Here is a 12,401-nt window from a genome sequence, read left to right as displayed (position 1 = left end):
TAATCCCGGAATATTCCCATCATATTATATTCACTCGTACGTGTTTGTTTGCTCTACTTGCGATCTTATTTTCTTAATTTCTTATTAGTTTCGTAGTAATTTAGTTAATCAAAATCAAAATCATATTCTTCACAACCACTTGAGAAATAAATTTATAAATAGTTTAGATTATACAATAATTAATCATAAATCCTCGTGGGAATGAAACTTTCTCATCACTTTATTATTTGTTGACCGCGTATACTTGCGTGTGCAGCTTGCCAACTACCTAAAGGTGCTGGCTTCAGACAAAGATAAGAAGAAGATACGCTCCATTTCGGGGGAGTGTTTGTTGAACAATGCAATGCATGACGTGGCAGTGGTACTGTATTTGCTTTCTTATCCCTTGTTCTCTATTTATCTGTTATAACGGGATTTCTAACCTTGATATTCTTCTTTACATGCCAACTTTCTTGCTTCCGAGGGCCTTCAGAGATTGATTCTTGAAAAATAAGTACTTGCCTCTGAATGGGATCAACTGTTGGCTGAGAGGGATTAACTTGTTGTGCGCCTCCTGGTGCTGGAGGCAAAAGCTATTGAGGCGAGCGAGCTTGAGGCCCAGTTGTAGCAAAGTGAGCAAGAAGTGATGACCCACAATCAAGAATTCACTCAATTGCAAGCATAACTCCAAGATGCTAAGGCAAAGTGGGCTGAGCTTAAAGAGGATGTGCTTGCTGCTGCCGAGCACGAGTCTGCCTCCGTTGAATAAATGAATAACTTGGAGGCAGCCTTGAGCTCCAAAACTGAGGAGGCTAATGCTGCCGAGGAGAAGAGGTCCAGAATGGAGGATAGATTCAAGAAGATCATGTAGCAAAATCGGCTTCACCTATCTACAATCCGCGATCTTGATTCTAGCCTTGGCGCCACGAGATCCGAGAGGGACGGCCTTTAGGTCGAGGTTGACAAGCTTAAGGCAAAGCTCCAACACCAAAGGGATTCCCTCGTATTTGAAAAGATGTATGATATGTATCATATGAGGAGAAAAACCTTGGAAGAGGCCAAAGTGGGCATCGTTAATATTGATGGTTGCTTCGCCAAGGTCTGAGCACTTGAGTTAACCGCTCGAGAACATCTCCCTGCTTAGCCTGCCGCAATTGACTCTTCAAGCACCGGTTTCGAGTATTCAAAAATCGAGGATGAAATTGAAGAGAATGATGATGAAGGCCCAGGCCCCGAACCGGCAGCTGATCCGCCCTCTTCCACCAAGGGGACGCAGATGCTTTTCTCCCTCAGGCTCCGGCGGCGATAATGCTAGATTTTTTCCTTTTGTTGTTTTTCTTGTACTTTTGTAATTATGCCAAACGTTTCATCGAGTTTGGCACTTTTGATAAATAAATAATAATTTTGTTTAAGTGTTGTACAAGATACATTTTATTTGCATTGAGTAAGTTAAAGCTTCGGGCACATTTTCATCTGATAGCTTCTGATACCGAGCATAAATTCTTCCGAAATCAACCCTTTACTATGAGGGTTTTATAAGAGAGGGCTCTCTTATGTTTACGGTGCTCTTGAAGAGGACGTCTCATGTTCATTCTGGCACAAGCATTTGAAGTTTTTTGTTAACTTTCAAATGTTTAAATCAACTCATTGTTTGGACAAGAAACAAGATAGAAATAAAAAGACTTTATTTTATTCCTTCTATCATTAAAAGTACATAAGCATTCTTTTGCTGAGAAAAAGAAACTGCAATACATGTGGCTAAATTGTAGAACTTGTTTCTACGTGGCTGGCCATGCAGTCCCCGGTCCCGATGAGACATTATTGTTCCTAGTTCTCGTAGTCACCAGTTTTCGTGGCATTCTTGTTGCCGTATCTAATATTATTCTCCCTCAGTGTTTGAATGTAAAGTATGTGAATTGGAACACTGGAAGTCTTGCTTTGTTGGTAGAAACAACTCATGAACGATTGAATAGTCTTTGGTTCAATGGAAAGTTTTGTTTCCCATTAGGAACTTGCCATCGAGCCAAAGACTATTTAACCATCCCATAGTGGTTTATGATCTCAATGCCTTGTCGTTTAAAGGTCTTAACTTTGCCGATGATGCTCCCTTCATAGTATGCTTTCCGTTGATGCCTCGTTAAAAACCTTGCTAGAAAAACCTGATTAGGACAAAAACTGGTCGAAGGGAAAAAAAGTACAACACATACTTTCAGTATTGATAGTATCGATTAGCAGTAATACCTTTTTAGGTGAGTCACATTACAATTGCTGGGAAATTTGACTCTATCTTGATTTTTTAGCTCGTACGATCCTTTACAAGTGATAGCTGAACCCGGTAGGGACCTTCCCACATCAGACCCAGCTTCCCAGTGTTGATTTCCCGAGTGCTTTGAGTCACTTTCCTCAAAACCAAGTCTCCTACTTTGAAGTAACTGAGATTGGCCCTCGGATTATAGTATCTTTCCCTCATTTACTTCTGAGCCACCATCCTCATGTGTGCCAAGTACCTGCGTTCATCAAGCATATCCAGCTTCACCAGCAATGCCTAATTATTTGCATCTTTGGTTGCTTGGGAAAACCGTAAGGTTGGTTCCCCTACTTCCACCGGGATCAAAGCTTCCGCGCCGTATAGAGAGAGAAAGGTGTCTCTCCCGTGCTTGATTTTGCCATTATCCGGTACGCCCATAGCACGCCCGGTAACTCTTCCAACCATTTGCTTTAGCAGCTTCTAACCTCTTTTTGAGGTTTTGGATAATCACCTTATTGGTTGACTCCGCCTGTCCATTAGCGCTCAGATGATACGGTGAGGATATAATCCTTTTGATTTTCAAGTCTTTGAGAAATTTTGTGACTTAGGAGCCTATGAACTATGGTCGTTATCGCAGGCAATTTCCTTCAGTATTCCTTCAGTACTTCACGCTCATCGATATTTTGGTAAGGACCTGCTTCAACATATTTAGTGAAGTAATCGGTTAAAATTAAAATAAATCTTACTTTTTCGGGACCCGGTGGCAGCGGACCAACTATATCCGTCCCCTATTTCATGAATGGTCATGGAGACAGTATCAAATGCAAGAGTTCTGCCAGTTGGTGCACTAACTGTGCATAGCGCTGGTGCTTGTCACATTTCTGAACGAACGTCTTTGCATCTTGTTCCATCTAGGGCTAGTAGTATCCCGCTCTAACTAGCTTTAGTACCAATGAATCTGCACCAAAATGGTTCCCGCAAATTCCTTCATGGACCTCTCTCATCACGTAGTCCGCCTCCGAGGCTCCTAAACATCAGGCCAACGGACCTTGGTACGATCTCCTATATAATTGACCACCCATGAGGCAGTATGAGCTGCCTTGGTGCGTAATCCTCGAGACGCCTTCGGGTCTTCGAGCAATTTGCCATGCGAAGATATTCGACGAACTCATTTCTCCAATCCCAGACTAGGTTGTTTGTGTTTACTTCACTATAGCCATCCACATACAATACTGAATGTAGAAGTTGAACGACAGTACCGGAGTCAGATCCTTTCATCACCATAGACGACCCCAAATTAGCCAATGCATCTGCTTCCATGTTATCTTCTCTCGGAATGTGTGTGATCGACCATTCCCCGAATCGTGCAAGCAATGCCTGAACTTTATTCACATACTGCTGCATGCGTTCCTCCTTTATGTCGAAAATCCCATACACTTGGTTTACTACCTGCTGAGAATCACATTTGATCTCTATAACCTCGGAGCCAAGTCCTCGGGATAGTACGAGCCGTGCAACCAAAGCCTCATACTCGGCTTCATTGTTAGTTAACGGAACAGTCTTAATGGCCTACCTCAGGGTTTCCCCCGAGGGCGTGATTAGAACCACCCCGAGCCTGGGCCCTTTCACATTGGAAGCTCCATCTGTGAACAAGGTCCAAACTCCTGATGTCATTTCCGATACCAGCATCGCTTCTTTAGCAGCCAAGGGCATTAACCTGGGATTGGAATCGGCCACAAAGTCGGCCAAAACTTATGATTTGATCGTAGTCCTAGGCTTGTATTCAATATCTTACTCACTAATTTTGACTGCCCATTTGGCCAACCCGCCTGACAATTCAAGCTTGTGAAGAACATTCCGCAAGGGAAAGGTTGTCACAACGACTATTAAGTGGCACTGAAAATAAGGCTTAAGCTATCGAGTGGCGACTACGAGAGCTAAGGCCATCTTTTCGAGGTGCGGATAACTAGTCTCCGCTCCTGACAAAATTTTACTATCATAATAGACAGGAAATTGCGTACCTTCATCCTCCTAGACTAGAACAGCACCTACTGCTACTTCCGAGACTGCTAGATATATCAGCAATTGTTCGCCTTTCCCAAATTTTGATAGTAACAGGGGGCTTGATAGGTAACATTTCAGGTCTTTCAAGGCCTGCTAGCATTCTGGAGTCCATTCGAAATTTTTCTTCTTTTTCATGAGTGAAAAGAAGTGATGACATTTTTTCGAGGATTAAGAGATGAACCTTCTTAAAGCGGTCAATCTTCCGGTCAGCCTCTGTACTTCTTTTACACTCGTTAACTGGTTTGGGATGTCTTCAATGGCTTTGATTTTGTCGGGATTCACCTCGATCCCTCTCTGTGAGACGAAGAACCCCAAGAACTTACTGGAGCCAACCCCGAATGCACATTTGTGCGGGTTGAGTTTCATGTTATGCTTCCTCAAGATATCGAAGGTTTCTTGGAGGTGTTACAAATAATCACTTGCATTCAAAGACTTGACTAACATGTCATCTATATATACTTACATTGTTTTTCCTATTTGCTTTTCGAACATCTTGTTCACGATCCTCTAATAAGTGACTCCAGCATTTTTTAGCCCGAAGGGCATCACATTATAACAATATGTGCCAAAGTTCGTTATGAACGAAATTTTTTTCTGATCCTCCGGGTACATCTTGATTTGATTGTACCTGGAGTAGGAATCAAGGAAAGTCCTTAACTCGTGCCCGGCCGTTACATCAATCATTCGATCAATATTTGGTCATGGGAACGAGTCTTTAGGGAACGCCTTATTCAAGTCCATATAATCTACGCTTATTCTAAACTTGTTATTCTTCTTTGGAACCATAACTACAATAGCTAACCATTCGGGATACTTTACCTCCCGGATTGAACCGATGTCGAGTAATCGAGTTACCTATTCTTTAACAAACCTATTTCTGACCTCGGGTATTGGGCGTTTCTTTTTTCTTACCGGAGAAAAGTTCAGGTCCAGGCTTAGCTTGTACACGGCCACCTCCAATGGGATACCTGTCATATCTGAGTGCGACCATGCAAAACAAGCAATGTTAGCTTTAAGGAAATTAATAAATCCTGACCTGAGTTCGGGATTGAGTCCTGCTCCCAAGTGAAACTTCCTTTCCAAGAATTCTTTGAACAAAGCCATTTGCTCGAGTTCTTATGCAGTGGACTTGGTTGCATCTGTCTCCTCCGATACTTGAAAGTATCTCGGTACCTGGTGTGGTTCCGATGACTCCTCACCTTTATCATCTTCGTTTGGCACGGGAGCAGGCGTCGGTTCCTGTAATTGCTATTTGTTGGGTTCCTTCCCTTTGCTGCTGTAAATCAACAATGCGTTCATCTCTCTTGCTGCCGGTTGATCTCCTTTTATCTGCTTGATTCCCTCCGGGGTTGGGAATTTGAGTAGTTATGTTGAGGGTACGGCCTTCATCTTATGTAACCATGGACTTCCAAGGATTATGTTATAACCCATGTCATCGTTGACAACTTCGAACAAGGTGGTCTTAGTTACCCCTTCGGCATTCGTGGGTAGCAGGATCTCTCATCGAGTTGTCACGCTTGCCAAGTTGAACCCAACGAGGAGTTTTGTTGCAGGAATGATGCTTCCGGTTAGTTTTTCTTATTCCAGCACTATCCATTGAATGATGTTGGCTGAGCTTTCTGGGTCAACCAAAACATGCTTAATCTTGAAATCTAATAAATTAAGAGAGATTACCAGGGCATCGTTATATAGGAGAAGAAGTATGTCGGTGTCTTCCTCCATGAAGGTGATGTCATCTTCTGCAACTTCCCTCCGTCGAGAAGGTTACACCATTGATTTCATTCCGTCCGAAAATCATGTTAATAGTCAACCGAGGAGGGTATTCTGCTATCTTCAAGGGATCTGTGTTGTCCTGGCTACGACCATAATTGTTCTTGGCCCGGTCGCTCAAGAACTCCCTGAGATGGCCATTTTTCAACAACTTCGCCACCTCTTCACGTAGATGCCGACAATACCTAGTTCTGTGGTCGTGAGTCCTATGATACTCGCACCATAGGTTAGGATCCCTCTGACTGGGATCAGATCTGATTGGCTTCAGGAATAGTGCTTCTTTGATATTCCTCATTGTTGATACCAATTCTACTATGCTGATGTTGAAATTGTAATCCGACAACCTGGGATATGTGGAATCCTGGGCCCCCGATACTTCTTTTTCTTGTAACAATATGTTGTTCCGGCTGCTATCGATTCTTCTATCAGGAGTGAACCTATCCGAGGACCGGAACCCTTTGCTGTCACGTCCCTCGGCTCTCTCGTAAGGCAAGAAACGACCTTTAGAAGATCGTCGATCCGCATCAAAATCGCTTTTGAACTTATCATGGTTATTATCTTGGTCTCGTCCTCCGGTTGATGTCGGGAACCCAAGCTAATCATCTTTTATCCTTATTTTTGACTCATAACGGTTATGAACATCCGCCTATGTAGTTGCTTGGAATTCGAGCAGGCTCTCATTCAGCTTTCGGGAGGCGTTAGAGCTCCTCAGATTCAAACCCTTTGTGAATGCCTCCGCTGCCCACTCGTCCGGTATGACCGGTAGCAGCATCCTTTATTTCTGGAATCTGATCACGAATTCCCGCAACAATTTGGACTCACCTTGTGCGATTCTGAATATGTCCGCCTTCCTAGATTGGACCTTCCTGGCCCCCGCATGGGCCTTAATGAGTGAATCTACAAGCATTTTAAAAGAGTCAATTGAATGCTCGGGTAAAAGTGAATACCATGTCAGGGCTCCCTTTGCGAGGGTTTCTCCAAACTTCTTCAGTAAAACCAACTCGATCTTGTGTTGAGCCAAATCATTCCCTTTCACGTCCGTGGTATAAGTTGTGATATGTTCATGTGGGTCTAAGGTCCCATCGTATTTTGGTATATCTGGCATCTTGAACCTCTTCAGAATTAACTCCGGTGCTGCACTCGGTTTAAACGGCAACTGAGTATATTTTTTCGAATTTGGGCCCTTCAAAACCGGTGGTGCGCCCGGAATCTGATCTATTCGGGCATGAAACTCTTTCGTGTTCTGATCCATCCATTCGTTCATTTCCCTTATAAATCTCATGAACTCTATTTTGAAGGGATCATTACTATTATCGTTACCAGATCCGCTATCGATCCCCCCCGGCATCGTCGAAGCCGACCTCACCCCTCGGGGTATTGTTATCAACTCTTTGAGCTGTTTGATTTGCAGGAACGCCGGGAGGAACCGGAACCCTTCCGTTTGCATTGTTGGAAGCGCCTAAAAACACTTGCTTCAATTCCGTTATCACCTGATCCTTCCTTGAGAGGTGGTCCATGATGGCTTTCTGTTGCTCTCTTAGCTTCCTTTCTATTTCCGCAACGTGTTCATCTTTCGCGTTATCGGGAGTTGGCTCCCGTACATGTCGGGGGTACTGTCCTTCACGGACCGGGGTTGCCTCATCCCCCTCGTTGCGGATGTCGCTGATTGAATCCTCATGTTGAGGCAGATTTTCATGCCCCTCAATGTTGTGTTGACATCGTTAGCTGCCATTTTTTATTTCTTGCTAAGGAACAAAGAATCAAACAAGTTAGTAATAAATGCAAGGATCAACTCAATTACGCAACTGTCTAAGCCCCACGGTGGGCGCCAAACTGTTTACCCGTAAAATGGCACAGTTGAATTTGTTACGTGGTTTAGACAAGCGAATTGATTTGATCCAAAAAATGGTAAATAAACAAGATTAAAAGTAAGACTTAGCGATTAAGATTGAAGAAGATGGCAAGTCTGGCTCCGAGAACAACGTCTCCGAGGACAGAAATAAGAACAATATTGAAAACAAATAAAGTTATTTTAATTGAGAGCGAAAGTGTAATACAACATAAGTTTTGCCAAGAATTTCGTGTCTTACAATGGCTGTTGAGCCTACTATTTATAGCTATACCTAGAAAAACAAGATCTTATGATCAAACCCCTCTTAAATGACAATAACGGGGCCATTGATGAATATGTAACGGCAGGCCATGAATGCAAATATTCTCTACAGCGGCTGCTCATTTAATGTTAGGGAATATTCTTCATTGAATGTTATCCGATGGCAAACATTCGAACTGTTCCCATTGACCAGGCTCCTTTCGGGGTTTATCCGAGATCAACTGCAACTGTTGTTCCTGGTGCTGGTTGTCAAGTGATTTGCCTTTTACCTATCTTCGGTTCCACGTGGCATGCTATCATTTGATCAATTATTACGGACCAATTTTACCCTATACAAATAACTCGAGCACCAAAAGCGCAAGAAAATCCCAGGATTACTATCACGACCCAAAGTTTCCCACCGACGGGACCGTGATGGCGCCTAACATTTTACTTGCTAGGCAAGCCAACGTTAGAAAAATCGTTAAACCACTTCCTTATTTTCGTTCAATAAATAACAATAATTAACTAAGATGAAATATAATAAGTACGGAATATCATAAAACTGTATTAATTACTACCACCCGGATTTGGAGTCACAATTCACGAGCATTCTAGAATTTACTACAAGTAATAGTCTGAAAGAAATACAACTGTCTGAATAAAAGAAAATAGTAGGACATAAAAGATAGACGGGGACTTCAAGGTCGGTGAACGCCGACAGATCTACCTTGAGTCTCCCGACAGCGGACCAGTAGCAAATCTCGATCAACCTGAGCCGGTATCAAAATCTGCACAAAACGTGCAGAGTGCAGCATCAGTATAACCGACTCCATGTACTGGTAAGTGTCGAGCCTAACTTCGGCGAAGTAGTGACGAGGCTAGGACAAGACACCCACATATAACCTGAACAATATAATCCTGCTAGTGGCACCAACAGTAAATAAAGAAACAACATGGAATTAATGGGAAGGGAATATATAGTGGGGGAATACAACATAAAGAGTGAGAATAATGAAAAGACAGAATTAAACCGAAAATCCTTAAAGAATTGAGCAATTAAAATAGCAAGGAAAACTGCACGGCATCACACTTCGTGCTTTTACTCTCAACCTCACCAAATAATATATAAGACTGCACGGCATCACCCTTCGTGCTTTTACTCTCTTCCTCACAATATAAATAATTCATGCACGACATCACCCTTCGTGCTTTACACTTTTCCTCACAATATAAATAAATCATGCACGGCATCACCCTTCGTGCTTTACACTCTTCCTCACAATATAAATAAATCATGCACGGCATTACCCTTCGTGCTTTACACTCTTCCTCACAATTCACAGAATCAATAACAACGGATAGAGAGAAGTTTCACAAAGAAATCAATATTTCATCAATGATTACTTTCACAATTTAACATCTCAACCTAGAATCAATATTCACAATTTTATCAACCTTGGTGGAACTGGATACAAGTCTCCCAACATTTCAACAACAACAATAAGCATGGATAACAAGATTTAAGACTACAAATTTGCAAGAATGGAATTCCACTCGCATGCTATGACTTGACTACAACGCATAGATGCTCATCACCTCAACTATACGTCGTATTCAACAACAAAACACGTAGCAAATACTCACACAATACCTATTCCCTCAAGCCAAAGTTAGACACAACACTTACCTTGCTCCGAAGGCCACTTAATTCTCAATCACAGCTTTTCCTTTGGAATTCACCTCCAAACCACTCGTATCAATTCAAAAATGACTCAATAATATCAAATATTGCTAAAGGAATCAATTATATTTCATAAATTAAATTTTCCAAATTTTCCTCCAAAAAGTCAAAAAATCGACCCCGGGCCCGCTTGGTCAAAACCCGAGGTTCGGACCAAAATCATTTTACTCATTCACCCCCGAGCCCGAATATATAATTAGTTTTGGAATCCGACCTCAAATTGGGGTCTAAATCCTCAAATTCCCGAAATCTCTAGTTTCTACCCTAACCCCTAATTCTACTATGAAAACTCTAGATTTTAGGTTGAAAATTCAAGAAATGTAATGGGTAATTGAAAGAAAATGGTTTAGAATCACTCACCAACAATTTGGGGAAGAAATGGCTCTTGAAAAATCGCCTCTCACCGTTTGATTTTTGAGAAAATGAATTTTTGGCTAAAATCCCGTTTTTGGATTCTGTTAAGTGCTAGGCGACAGTGTTCATCGCGTTCGCGAGAGCACTGTCGCGTTCGCGAAGGGTAATGGCTGCCAAGCCTACGCGTTCGCAAGACCCAGCTCGCATTCGCGATGGTTACTCCCCCTGGCCTTCGCGTTCGCGAGGCATTGCTCGCGTTCGCGATGAAAGGAACGACTGACTCCCCCTCCCCAATGCCTAACACTACGCGTTCGCGAAGGGTAACGCCCCCATCGCTTCGCGTTCGCTAAGAATAAATCTTCAGCTGCCCAGTTTATAAGGACATGACAGAACACCTACTGCAGCAAAATACCAGATTTCCAAAGTCCAAAATATCCCGTGGCCTATCCGCAACTCACCCGAGCCCTCGGGGCTCCAAACCAAACATGCACACAAGTCTAAAAACATCATACGAACTTGCTCGCGCGATCGAATAGCCAAAATAGCACCTAGAACTACGAATTTAGCACCAAATCAAATAAAATTCTCAAGAACACTTTAAATTTTCTATTTTCTCAACTGGACGTCCGAATCACGTCAAATCAACTCCGTTTCTCACCAAATTTCACAGACAAGTCTTAATATCATAATGAACCTGTACCGGGCTCCGGAACTAGAATACGGACCCGGCACTAACAATGCCAAACATCAATCAATTCTTAAAAATAATTAATTTTCAGACTTTTAATTTTTATCAAAAATTCATAACTTGAGCTAGGGACCTCCGAATTCGATTCCGGGCATACGCACAGGTCCCATAATTCAATACGGACCCACCGGAACCGTCAAAACTTGGATCCGGGCCCGTTTACCAAAAATATTGACCGAAATCAACTAAAATTAACTTTTAAGGCATAAATTCTTATTTTCATCAATTTTCAACGTAAAAGCTTTCCGGAAACCTGCCCGGACTACGTACGCAAATCGAGGAGGGTAAAAATGAGATTTTAAGGCTTAAGAGCGCAAATTCGAGTTCTAAAATATAAGATGACCTTTTGGGTCATCACAATTAATATTTTCGTTAGAAAGCAAAATGTTCTTTTTCTCTTGAATTGAAAAAAACGAGTATAAAAAAGATAAGGTCTACAAAAGATTTAGAAAAAAAATAAAAATAGATAAGGTGATGAGGTGTTGGTGAGGTTAGAGGCCACGAGCATTTGACAGAGTCATGACCTGACCGAATTGTTATATTACATTACAAATTTTTAGGTGGTTTCCTTGAATTCAGAAGGAGAGTGTTAAAGAGAAAGACAAGTTGGTAGTTGACGAAAATGGTGGAAAATTACTGCTGCAAATTAAGAATAGAATGCAAGATGTGAGTACCAAAATGCAAAATAAAATAAAATAATAATAACAACCAATATCCCAGATCGCCTCCCTCCGGAAAAAGAAGAAGAAAGATGGTATTTTCTTACTTTCGTTGCTATCATTACCCCATAAACTAAAGGTATATACTAACATATAAAGGTACTCTGATTACATTGTGGGCACTGGGCTAGAATATAATATTAAACTTTAAAAGATTATATCACTAAGAGCAAAATAGAGATATTAAAGAATTTTTAATTATAAAAATATGGCAATTTTTTTGGAGACATCAAACTTAATGAAAAATCTGTCATATAAAATTTAACAAAACTGTGATTATGAAACTCAGAGAATGGTATAATTTGTCACTTATGAAAAGCTATATTGCATTTTAGACGTACTCTTCCGTTTTATTTTACGCAAAGGGCCAAATACACCTTTCTACTTTCGAAAATGGTCTAAGAATACCCCTCGTTATACTATTGGGTTATCTATACCCCTGCAGTCATACTTTGGGTTCAAATATACCCCTCATTTAAACGGAGGGACATGTGTCATCGTCCTGTTGGTCAATTCTAAATATCTCCTAATTAATTAAAAAGACTCATTACTCATACCCAAAAAATAATTTATTTTTTTTGTAAAAACTAGAAAAAACTAAAAAAAAAATTTTACTAAAAAATGAAAAAAATGAAAAGAAAAAAAAATCCAGTTTTTACAAAAACACTGCTTTAAAAAAACTG

This window comes from Nicotiana tomentosiformis, chromosome 6 (assembly GCF_000390325.3).
Source record: "Nicotiana tomentosiformis chromosome 6, ASM39032v3, whole genome shotgun sequence".
Taxonomy (NCBI): Eukaryota; Viridiplantae; Streptophyta; class Magnoliopsida; order Solanales; family Solanaceae; genus Nicotiana; species Nicotiana tomentosiformis.
Note: the sequence above shows the minus strand (reverse complement) of the source record.